Source organism: Cinclus cinclus, unplaced genomic scaffold, assembly GCF_963662255.1.
Source record: "Cinclus cinclus unplaced genomic scaffold, bCinCin1.1 SCAFFOLD_78, whole genome shotgun sequence".
NCBI lineage: Eukaryota > Metazoa > Chordata > Aves > Passeriformes > Cinclidae > Cinclus > Cinclus cinclus.
Window position 1 is genome coordinate 514,282 of NW_026912141.1, and position 12,381 is coordinate 526,662.

Consider the following 12,381-nt stretch of genomic DNA (forward strand, 5'->3'; position numbering starts at 1 on the left):
AAGAACTCGAGAGAAGACTGCAGGGAAGAATCCAAGAGCAAAATGAAATCCCACATATTCAATGCAGGCCGGCTTCTGGCAGGTTCCTTGTGGCTTTTGGGGCACAAGAAAAGCTTTTAGACCATAAAAACATATGTGAAAACCCCACACCGAGCACTTGGTTTTAAAGCTGTTATTGCACTTCATGTTACAGATAATAGAATTGCTTTGGGATTTGGCATTTCCTGCACCCACACAAACACATTAAAATAATTAAGTGCTGAGTCCTGAAGCTCAGTTCTTCCAATCTTATTTTGGTGGTGTCACTTGACATACCAAAATCCAAAGCAATACTTCCAAAAATGAAAAGCAACTCCCTCCCCTCCCCATTCAGTTTTCCAGTGGAGGGATCCTTTTAAGAACAAGTTAAAGAAAAGAAGAAAAGCCCAAGACCTACTATCAGCTAGTGTACCAACCCCCTGTTTTCCATAGATTCTCATTATGCCTGATGGCTTCTCTAAGAAAATCAATTTGTACATGTAAAAACCTGTCAAGTAGGGGCAGGGGTTTCTGAGCCCCCACCTCGCAGGTGAAGGATCTGAGGAAGAGTGGCACAGAGGGATCCCAAAGTGCCCAAGAGAGGTTCAAGTTCACTGTGTTTGGGCAGCATTATTTGAAACCAAAGTGCTCTGCAGCTGCCCCAAGCCTGGAGTTCACAGAAACAAAATGAGCTCCCCCTCCTGCCTCGTTTTCTGACTTCTCTCATCAAGGGACAATCACATCATGCAAAAAATAAGAGAGAAGATGCTAACACCAGTCCAGTGCCCCCCAACAGCTGGCACCAGGATTCATTCCCTCCCCTGGCTGATGGAACTTAAACCCAGCTGTTCTGGGATTTAAGGAGCAAAGCCCAGCTTTGCCACTTGCTGTTCCACTCCTTCCCGCATCTGCAGAGCACAGAGATTGCTGGGTTCCATATTACATCTCAAAGCAGCAGCCCTGGGAGTGCTGCTGGAACCCAGAACACCCCCCCCCCCCCCCCCCCCCATTCCCAGACACCAACCGGACTGGTCAGCCTCATACTCCTCAGGGACAAAAAAAACAAAAACCAGTAAAAAAAATGGGTATTTTACACCAAACAGGACCCATTTCAGAGGACAAATATCCCACACTGCCACCCCGAGCATGCCCAAGGCTTTGTGACAGAAAAGCAAAACTTCACATGTGAAGCACCATTTCCCTTGGAACAACACCCTCCATAAAAATTGCCACATAAAAGCCCAGGTGTTTGCAACATCCTCGGTAACACATTGCACATAAAGGATCAGGTCCCTGGGTGTCCTTGTTTGAAAGACAGGTGTTTGCTAAGGAAAGCAGAAGCTTCCCTTTGGACTGAAAAATGTGATGCTTCCTTCCTTCCGATTATAATGATTTTGAAATTAAGGGAGCTCTCAGCCAAAGATATGGGGGTAGGAATAACAGTTCTTTACTAGTATACCTAACAAGACAAACAAGAACAACAGCTATGAAATTACCCACAAACAGAACAGTAACTCAGTCCCAGTCCTTTCTGAGCTGCAGTTCCCGGTGCTGGGGGCGGGCAGGTCCTGCAGAGCCGCAGGAGGGCTGGGGGTGATGGCAGCGTTGTCCCAGGGGGAGAGAGAGATGGAGAGAGCCCTCCGCTCACGGTGTCGGTCCTGGTGCTCGGCAGAGTGCTGGATGGTGGTAGTTTACAGCAAGAAGACAGCAGGGCAAGGTCCGACAGCAGTGAGGATGGTTCCCGACGCTGGGATGGCAGTGATGGGAAAGAGGCAGCGATTGTCCTTCTCCTCTGAACTCCGAGGGGAGAATGGGCCGAGGCCCCGCCTTCCGCTTCCTCTTCTGGATGTTTGAATCTCGGGGGGTTTCCCTCTTCTCTCCCCTCCCCCTTGCCACCAGGGCCTAGTCAACAGATATCTTAGCATGACAATGGGGAAAATTCCACAGAGGGAAAAAGGAAAGAACCAACCCCCAACAGGTGATCATCCTTATCTCTGTAGGAAGTATCTTCTGTTAATGGGCCATTGAGTCCTACTGTATAACTGATGAGATTACATCATCCTATTGGGAGATACTCCAGCCAGGAGGACTAGCCAAGCCTTTCCTACCTAGATAAAAAACTGAGGCTTAGAACGCCAAAGGCAACCTTTTTCCACTGGATTCCAGAGGAAGAACCAGGCTTTTTTTCCACATCATTACTGGACCCTTTGGAGGAAAACTGCACCAGCACCCTGACTGACAGGGTATCAGGTTGTATTCTGACTCTGTTAGTGGTTGTATTTTTTTTTTAATTGCATGTATTTTGTTTTTCCTTTTTCTCTTCCCTATTAAAAATTGTATTACTGACTTGAAGTCTCACTGGTTTTGCTTTTGATCCAGTACAGGTGGGTTGGACTGTGAGGGTACACAGAGACCCACTGGGACATACTGGGACATACTGGGAATGATACTGGGCAATAATGTAGCAAACTGAGGATACTGTGAGTGATACGAGGTATAGTGGGACCAACTGGGGACACAGGGAACAGTGTCTCATCCGCCACAGCCTCACAGCCCCTCATAATACAGTTCGGCACCAAAAACACCTGCAAAGTTCGGTGCCCAAAAAGCCTGGTTAGAGCCCCCCAAGCTTCCCCCAAGTGCTCCAGAACCACATGCGTTCTGCCCTGGGGACCTCAAGTCACGGCTCGGACTCAAAAGTGTCCCCCAGGTGCTTTCCCGGACCCCAAATGCTTCGTCCGAGCCACTTCCGGGACTACAGCTCCCATCATGCTCCGCAGTCCCGTTAGAGTGCTATTCCAGCCGTGACTACATCTCCCATCAGGCACCGCGACCCACAAAGAGACAATGCGGATGCGCCCTCCTGTGATGCTCCGCGGCTGTATTCAATCGTATTATGCCCGTGCCTACAATTCCCATCATCCCCCGCGCCCCAGAGAGCCCCGTTCTAGCCCCCCAGGTGCCCGCCCGGACCCCGAAGCGCTCCACATTCCCCTCCCTGACCTCCAAGTTTTCGCCCTGGACCCCCAAGAGCTCTCCCAGCCTCCGAGGTGTCCGTCAGAATCCCTCAGTGCCCTGCCCAGTGCCCACCCGGCCCATTGAAGTGTCCTACATACCCTCAAGTTCTAAATTCCCTGTGTAGACCCAAGACTGCCCCAAATGTACCCCAGAAATGTCTCCCTGGACTCCAGAGTGGCCCCTTTTACCCTGTCTGAGAAAATGATAACAAGGATTAGAGAAGGACTGAAAAAAGTCTACTTATCATACAGAAGGAGAAAGCAATAGCCAGTAGTTTTCAATTAATTAATGAAGGGAATTGTGTTACTTAGAACCAATCACCAAGAATTTTTATGATTGCTAAAACCGTATCGATTTTTTAACACATAAATGAAAAATTAGGTAATAAAAATATTATTTTTATTATTAAAAGAAAAACATCTTTGTAATTTTTTTATTTTATTAATATATATTTATAATAATAAACATGCAGGGATTTTTTTTATGTTTTAGGATGTCAGTCCCAGGTGGGCAATGTCTGACATGGTGAGGTTGGAGGTGAGAAGCAGGTTGTCCAAATAGGGTCAACCCTGAAAGGGATCATTCTTCTCTGTGCCCAGACCTTCTAAGGTGACATTCATCATCAAGATCACCTGGGGAATGCTTCGGTCACCTCTTCTCTGAATTGAAAAATTAAAAAAAATATTCACTTGATTAAAACCAAAAATCATGAGGTGCACTTTGAACTCTCTCTCCTTAACGCTGACACTGACACTGACACTGACACTGGGGATCCAAGAGCATTGTGACTGAGGAACCTCATGGAACCAAGAGTCCATTGCTACACTGTGCAGCCTGTGGAACCAAGGGGAGCACAGTGACATTGCGGGGCCTCATGGAACATTGGAGACTATTCTGACACTCTGGGACCCACTGGAACAAGGGACTGTTACAGCTTGGCAGGGCCTCATGGAATCAAGGGCACGGCAGTGAACACTGTGGGTCTGCACAGGATGAAGGGTTCATTCTGACACCGTGGAACCCAGGATACCATTGTAACACTATGGGGCACCATGGAAACAAAGGTGCATTGTGACAGAGCAGGACCTCATGAAACCATCGAGGCCATTTTTACACATTGAGGCCTTGTGAAACCAAAGGGCCATGGTGGCACTTCAGAGCCTTGTGGAGCAAACAGGACCCTAGTGACACTGTTGGACTCAGTGGAACCAAGGGGCCATTGTGACACTTTGGGTGTCATGGAATCAATGGTCTGTTTTGACACTGCAGGCCTTAACGAATCACAGAGACTATTGTGGCACTGCAGGTGATGTCTTGGAGTGGCTACCTAGAACACAGGCTAGACAAGGTTAAGGGAATAAAGTCGGTGCTTATTAAAGGCCTTCAACAGATACACCTTGGACAGTGAAAAGCTTCCCAGAGGCTACACCCAAGGTGGATGGTGGTCATGACTTTTTCAGACAGATATAAGTTTGGTCTGTTTGCATATAAGGGGTTAATCCTCCAATTACAGCTTCCGCTAATGAAGTCATATTCCCTCAGTTTGCTCCCCCCTCCCAATTCACTTTTGTTTATTGTATTTGGAACCTGAGGCTGTAGGGTGTCCTTGAGTTTCAGAGGAATCTTTTTGTCTGACCAAAATGTGAAGATAGTTAACTAATACTTTCTATGGAGTTTAGAGTTATGCATTGATGCATAACAGGATTTCAAAAATATAAAGGCTAAAATCTTATGCCATGACAGGCCTCACTGAACCAAGGGGCCACTGTGACACTTTGTGGCCCCATGGAACCAAGGAGTCCATTGTGACGCTACAAGGCCTCATGGAAGCAAGGAACCATTGTGACACTCTGGGGTCTTGTTGTGCTAAGGGGTGATTGTGTCACTGTGTGACACCATTGAATTAAGGAGTCCATGGTGACACTGCAGGGCCCCATGGAACTAAGGATTCATGGAACAGTGCGGACCCCATGGAACCAAAGATCCACTCTGACACAGCAGGGCCTCATGGAATTCTGGAGACCATGATGACACTTTGAGGCCACGTTGAATCAAGGGGCTCTGCAGGGCCTCGTGGAACCAAGGAGACCATTCTGCCATTGTGAGTCCCCACAGAACCAAGGGTCCATTGTGACACTGCATCACCAAGGAGACCCCTGTGACACTGCAAGGCCTCATGGGAACAAGGGACCTTGCAGTCCCTTGTATATCTGCAGAGGGATTTGTCTCCTCTACAACGCATGTGGGGGAGACACCTGGCTGAGGGCTCCACATCCTCCTGCCTTAATTTTCTTTGCATTTCTCATTGTTCTTTCAAAATACCCAAACCCAGGGTGAAGATGTTGAGCTAAGACAACGATGGCAACATGGGGGGGGATCTTTCAGGGGATGTGGGGGGTGCTGTGTTCAAGAGGGTTGAGGGTTCCTGGGAGGGATTTGGGGGTCGCTCAGGGTCTTGGATATTCTAGGCTGAGCAGTTCTAATTGCTTTGGGAAACTCTGGCAGAGGTTCTGGGGCAGTTGATCAAGGATCCCCTGCCCAGGAACTGTCCACATATCCCCTGTACCAGTTTTGGGTTTCTCCTGTCCTGGATCCCCCTCTCCTCGCTGTCATTCTCCTTGCCCCCTGCTCATTCTCATGTTACCTCGCTCCTGGTCCCACCCTGCTCCCATCCCAGTCTGGATCCCACTCTTGGTCTCATTCCCTGTCCCGTATTCTCTGTCTGGTTGTCATTCTCATAATCCCGGTCCCATATTCCCTGTCCTGTTCCCGTTCTCATATTCCCAGTCCTCATGCTGGTCCCGCATTTCCATTTCCATATTTCCTGTCCCATTTCCGTATTTCCATTCCCAGCCCTATTTCTAATCCCGGTCCCATCTTTCTAATCCCTATCCCATATTCTCTCTCCAGTTGCTGTATCTGTATTCCCTGTCCTGTTCCCACATTTCCATTCCCAGTTCGTGTCCTGTATTCCCCGTCCCAGTCCTGTATTCTTGTTTCTGTTCCTGGTTCCCGTTCCCATTCCCTGTCCCCATTCCCTGTTCCCTCTCACCAGGCCCCGCCGCCATCGCTCCGGCCCCCCCGCGGCCCACACGTGACCAGGGAGAACCCCGCGCTGCTTCCGCCCACCAATCACAGCGCGCGATCGCTCCTGGATTTGCATAACCACGCTTTCGGTCCTGACCCCGCCCACCGCCGGCTGAAGCCGCGTCCGGGCGCTGTTTATTCCCAGTTCCGTCCCAGTGCTCCCAGTAAGAGCGGTCCTAGCACGGAAAGCGCTCCCAATTCCTTCCGGGTTCTCTCAGGATCGCTTCGAGTGCTCCCAGTATTGGTTCCAGCACTGTGCAGGGCACGGCCACTTTGGAACCCCCCAGGGCAGAGCACGGCTGCTTTTCAGTGTCGGCACCGACCTGGGCCGGGCTGGGAGCGGAGGAGGGGGAGGAAGGAAAGAGGAGCGGGAAGAACAAGAAGGGGAAAGTCAGGAACATGAGGAAGAGGAGCTGCAAGAGAAAGAGCAGCAGCAGAACCACTCGGCTCCCCCGCCCGCCCGCTCAGGCTGCAGTTCCCCCAACTCTGGCAGCATCGCCCTGCCCCCCCGGAACCCACAGGTGAGCGGGAAGGGGAACCTCGCCCCAAAACCAGCGGGGGCGTCTCTGGAAGGTTTTCTTTTTGAGGGGCCAGGGTACGTTTGGATCTTGAAGGACCCCGAAGCTCAGCCGGAAATGCCCCGGGAGGGATCTTGGCAGGTCCCACGTGGTGATCACCCAGTACTGGTGGGCAGAGGGCCAGTATGGGGTTTGGGGATCCCCAGGAGAGCCGTGGGGGAATGCGGGAGCCCCGGAGAGGGGAGAGCGCAGAGGGGCATTCCCAGAGCCAGGGAACCCCCGGCAGCCTGGAGGAGTGCAAGAGGTTGGTGATGAGCAGCCCCAGGCTCTCTGAGGTTGAAAGGGGTGATGACATCTCCAGCTACCCTTGGCCCGCAGGAACATCAAAACCAATGTGCTCAGCCCTTGTTTTTCCCCAAAACCAGGATTTCCCATTCCCAAATCATGGTCAGATGGAGGAGGAGGCCGTGAGGAAGATGGCCCAGAAGCCCTATGCAGGTGAGGGGGAAGTCCCTGCCCCCTTCCCCCTCTGTCCTGCTCCATCTCCCAGCCCAGCACGGCCCCCGGCTGCAGGACAACCCCACTGCCGACACCGTCCTGCCGGGGACGTGCTGGGGGGATCTCCTTCCCCCTCCCTCTGGAACAGAGGCAAATCCCATCCTCTCCTTGTCCTTCCTCCCCCAGACAAGGAGCTGAGGATGGAGACCAGGGAGGACAAATCCCCACAGCTGAACCTTATGGAAAAGGCATTTTAAACCAGCTCCATGGTGCAGGAATCCAAGGAGGAGGAAAAGCCCCAGAGATCCCTCATGAGGGGTTACAAATGCAGATCACGGTGATCCAAAGCAGAAAGACCCACTCCGGGCCAGGGAGGTGGCCAGAGATGCTGCTGGAGCTTAGAGCTGAGAGTCCATGAGCAGCTTCATGATGGGGAGAAGCCCCACAAGTGCTCAGAATGTGGGAAGAGCTTCAGCAAGTGATCCTACCTGATCCAACACTGGAGAATCCACATGAGGGAACAGCCCTATGAGTGTGGGGAGTGTGGGAAGGGCTTCAAGACAAGCTCTGACCTGACTGCCCACCAGATGAGCCACACAAAGCAGAGGCGTGCCGATTGTGAGGAATGCAGGAAGACATTTAAGACTAGCTCCAGTCTCCTCAGGCATCAGCAGATTCAGAGGAGAGGCCCTTCCACTGACCCAACAATGGGAATGGCTTCAACCAAAACTCCACTGTCATCACCCACCAGCGCATATATACTAGGACGAGGCCCTACGAGTGTCCCAAATGTGTGAAGTCCTGTTCCAGAAGCTCTCACTTTACCCTACACCAATGAAGGCACCACTAAGGGAAGCCCTGCAAATCAAGTGCAGGAAGAGCTTCATGTGCTGCTCCAGCTCCATCCCCCGTGGCAGGATCTGTGCTGGATGTTCCTGTGGCCCCCAGTGGGCAGAGCATTGCTGGTCCATGGTGCCCGTGATCTATGTTAGAAATACACCTGGCTGGGTGGCTCTTCATCCTCCTGGCTCCCCATGGGCACCTGGACATATCCACAGATCAACATCAGAAATCCATTGTGAAGAGCACGTTTGTCGACTTCTGACCCGAGAAAAATCTCACTCTTTGCATCTTCTGGTGGTATCAAGCAACACTGAATGGCCTTGGAGGTCTTCTCCAATAGAAATCCATCATTTTAATCCTTTCTGGCTCATGGGCATCTTCCACAGCCAAATGGGAACATACTGGGGCAAACCCCACAATTTTGGAGATGGTGGGGTGGAAACCCCTTCAAAAAGGGTTCTTCCCACCCAGCCAAGCATGTGGATGCTTTGCCAGGAGGGACACATAAATTCTTTTGTTTTGGCCTTGAAACAAAAAGGTTTCTGTTCATTCCTTTGAAAGCCCTGTAACTGGGGTTAAAAATAACGACAAGGAACTAAGACATGGGTGGGGCCATGGGGGGAGATGGATGAGGATGTGAGGAACATGGATGGGGACATTGCGAAGTGCTGTCCAATGCAGGTACTGCCACCACATCCCCACTATCACCACCACAGTGCACCAGCCAGATGTCATCACCCAGCAGGGCAGGAGGTGGAACTTGTTCGGCTGTTGACAAGTGGCCCGGAGGTGAGTGACAGTCACCAGGGCGTCCTAGGGACTCCATGCTCAGAGGACCCCAATGGCCCTAGGTACAGCACAAGGGTCAGTGCCACCCACAGTGTCATGTGGCCCCATGCTACATGTCACCAGGGGTGTCCTGGTGACATTGTCCCCCTGCTATCTGTCCTGGTGGCATCATGTCCTTTCCCCTCTGTATGTCCAAATTCCCTACCATATCTTCCTCTCGCCTTCCATGTGTCCCCTGCCCCCAGTGGGGCCAAAAACCATGAGGTCCTGGGCTGTCTGAGGGGACCCATCCTGTAGTGTCCCTGTGTCCCTCAATGTGTGCCCATGTCCCTCAGGATGTCCCCATGGCTGCTTCTGGCACGGAGCATCTGCATTCACCCTGGCACAGGTAGGAAAACACTGTAACACCCCATAACATCCTTGTCCTCTGATTTTAGGTCCTTCTCCCCTCCATTTTCAGTCCTTTTCCCCTTTTTTGGGTTCAGTGCCCCCTATTTTGAGTCTTTTCTGTGCTTGTTTGGATTCTTTCCATCCTTTACCCCAATTTTATGCACCCTCGCCTTCACTTTGGCACATTTTTGGGTGCATCCCTCCCTTCCAACCCCCTCCGCACCTTTTAGGCGCCCCTCACTCCCCTACACCCCAACTCCCTTCCCCACAGACATCTCCCCAGCTGTGTCCCCAACTGTCCCCCTATGCCACATGGACTCAGTGCTCACCATCCTGGATACCCTTGAGTCCCCGGCCTGGGACTGTGGATTTCCTCTTCCAAGAGATTCAGAGCTGGACCGGCTGCCAGGGGATGCCGATGGCACCAGAGCTCAGGGTGGGTGGCCTGGTGAGGTTGGTGGGAGGGGGTTTGGGGTCATCTTGGGACTGACCAGGGGCTTGTCCACTCTGCAGTGAGAAGCAGCCCTGGCCAGGGAGTCTGGGATGGATGGGGGCAGGAGAGATTGGACACTGGTGGACACTTGATGGACACCTGAGTCATGGATCCCAGCTTGACACTTGTCTGGATAGCTCTTGGCCCTGCAGCCCCCCAGCCTAGGCAGCTCCGAGCCCAGATAACCACCAGCCTTGATACACACCTTGGGTGTGTATCACCTAACTGGCCCACCAGCCCATCCCAGTAGCCCCAACCCCAAAACCCCCCAAAACAAACCCAATTCCAGAACATCAATTCTGGATGCTCCCTGCAGAGTGAGGGGGAAACTGAGGCACGGGATGAGGTGATGGGAGGAGACTTTGAGACTCACCCTGGAGACCCCAAAACGAGCACCCACCCCCCAAATTGTCACTGCAGCATCTCAGGCCCCCCAGCTGTCACACTGGGGCGACTCCAGGAGCCACTGCAACCCCAGGCCCCTCGAGGGGTGACCTGTGGTGTCCCTCTGGTGTCACTGGCGAGTCCCCAGCAGAAGCAACATCACCTCCTCAGCAGGAGGAAGACGAGAAGGAGGTGAGGATGTGACTGAAACTCCTGCCCGTTCACATGGGGAGGTCGCCACACGAACGGGGGCCAAGCACAGGTGGAGCAGCGGAGGTACCATGGGGACTGGGGGGGGACATGGGGACAGTCCCCAAGGTCCCCTCAGGGGATGCTGTGGTGGGGGCGGGGGGGAGGGGGTGCAGGGTGGAGCAGCATCTTCAGGGGGATGTGGGGAGATGGAAATGGCTGGGAGTGACCCCAGAAATGTTTTCACCACCTCCTCCTGTAACATGTGGGCCGCCCCCTTCTTTGGGGTGCTGGTAACAAATTGGCAGATGGCGGTGACAAAAAGCGCAGGTGCCACCTCGGGGATTGCACAGAGAGAGGGTCCTGCAGCATGACCAAGACCCCCCTGACTGAGGGGCACCCCAGGGTGACAAAGGGGGGGGGGGGTCAGGGGTGTCCCCAAGGTGTGAGGGGAGCAGGTTTTATGGGGAAGTGTGGTTGGGGCGCAACAGAAATGCGTCCAGTCCTGCTGGTGTCCGGAGCACGAGGGGGACATGGCACCTGTTACCCTGTCACTGTGTCCCCCTGTCTCCCATCATCCACTGTACCCCACTGTCCCTTTTGCTGGGCAGCAAGGGGTGGTGGCACTCCTGGATGGGTGTCCAGGTGGATCTGCACTCACCTGCTATGGACAGAGTTGTCAAACGTGATGTGGGGACACTGGGTTGCACTGTCATTGGCATTTCACTGTCATTGTCACCATCACTGTCAGTGCCACTGCCATTTGTCACTGTTATTGTCACTGTCACTGTCCTTAGCACTGTCACTGTCACCATCACCATCACTGTCATAGCACTCACTGGCTGCTCCCCAGGGTCCGCAGAGGTACTGGGGAACAGCCAGGGGACAGATGGATAGATGTGGGACAGAAGGACATGAGTGAGACACCAGGAGAGACATAAGGCACACAAAAGGGACATGAGAAGATACCAGAAGGACACTCAGGGGACACTGGGACACTTGCGGACACTCACAATATCACTGAAGGTGTAGCAGTCGGGGATTTTCTGTTTTAGTAGCGTTTGGATGTTGATGGCCTTGAGCTGGAACTCCATGATGACACTGATCAGCCTGAGGGGACAAAAAACACTACAAGAGGCCTCAAAATCACTAAAAAATAAAATAGGAAAAAATCCACCTCAAAATCCCAAAGAAACCAATGCAAAAGGGAAAACTCCGCCGCAAAAAATCCCCAAAAAAGAGAACAAATCTGCCCATAAATCCCCAAAAAACCCTGTGAGTTCCCCAAGTTCAAAAAAAAACCTGGAAAAGGAAAAATTTGACCCCAAAAATCCCCCAGAAATTAAAATTCCACCCCAAAATCCTAAAAAAAAAAAAGGAAAATTTCCACCCCAAAATCTCAAAAAATCCAATGCTAATGGAAAATTCCATCTGAAATCCCCAAAAACCTCAGGAGTTCCCAAAATAACAAAAAAAAAAAAAAAACATTCTAGAAAAGGAAAAATTCTGCACCAAAATCCCCCAGAAAACATCAGGAAAGGGAAAACTTGGCCACAAAATCCCCAAAAATTACCCTGGGAAAGGGAAAATTTCATCCCATAATCCCACACAGGAATTCGGAAAAAGGGGTCGCAAATCCAACACTTGGATTTTAGGGATGGGAAACTTCCCTGGGTGGGACTTGTGGGATTTACCTGTGGAATTGGAGGGTGAAATTGCTGTCAGTGCAATCCAGCACCAGCAGCTGGGGGTCTCCAGGGTACACCCCCAGGCACTCTGTGGGCTTGGGACTGGGGTCAGGGAATGCTGAGAGCCCAGAAACCCTGGGACTTCCCAAATCCTGAATCACATATACTCCAGGACCATCCCAAACCTTGCACCTCAAACCCAAACCCCAAACCCCAAACCCCAAACCAAAACCCTACTCCCAAACCTCTTGGGACCATCCCAAATGCCTTTAGAGTATCCCAAATCTCAAATCCCAACCCTAACTCTAAAACCCAAACCCCAAGTGTCCCCACCAGTGATGACGCTGGAGGCAATGTCGAAGGTGTCATTACCAGGGTCAATGTCCCCTGTGCGGAAGAAGTGCTGTGCCTGGTGCCATCTCTGGTGACACCTGCAGTGCCAGCATAGGGGTAGTGGCCCAGGGTC

General features: G+C 52.0%; 1 long non-coding RNA gene across 1 annotated transcript; it reads right to left on the bottom strand.

Moving 5' to 3' along the window:
* Positions 1 to 3,512: 3,512 nt before the first annotated feature.
* Positions 3,513 to 12,125, bottom strand: LOC134057475 (uncharacterized). Its single transcript, XR_009934320.1, has 3 exons — positions 11,241 to 12,125; positions 9,491 to 9,606; positions 3,513 to 3,695 (listed from the first exon to the last, which is right to left on the bottom strand). It is a non-coding gene; the product is annotated as an uncharacterized LOC134057475 (long non-coding RNA).
* Positions 12,126 to 12,381: the final 256 nt, after the last annotated feature.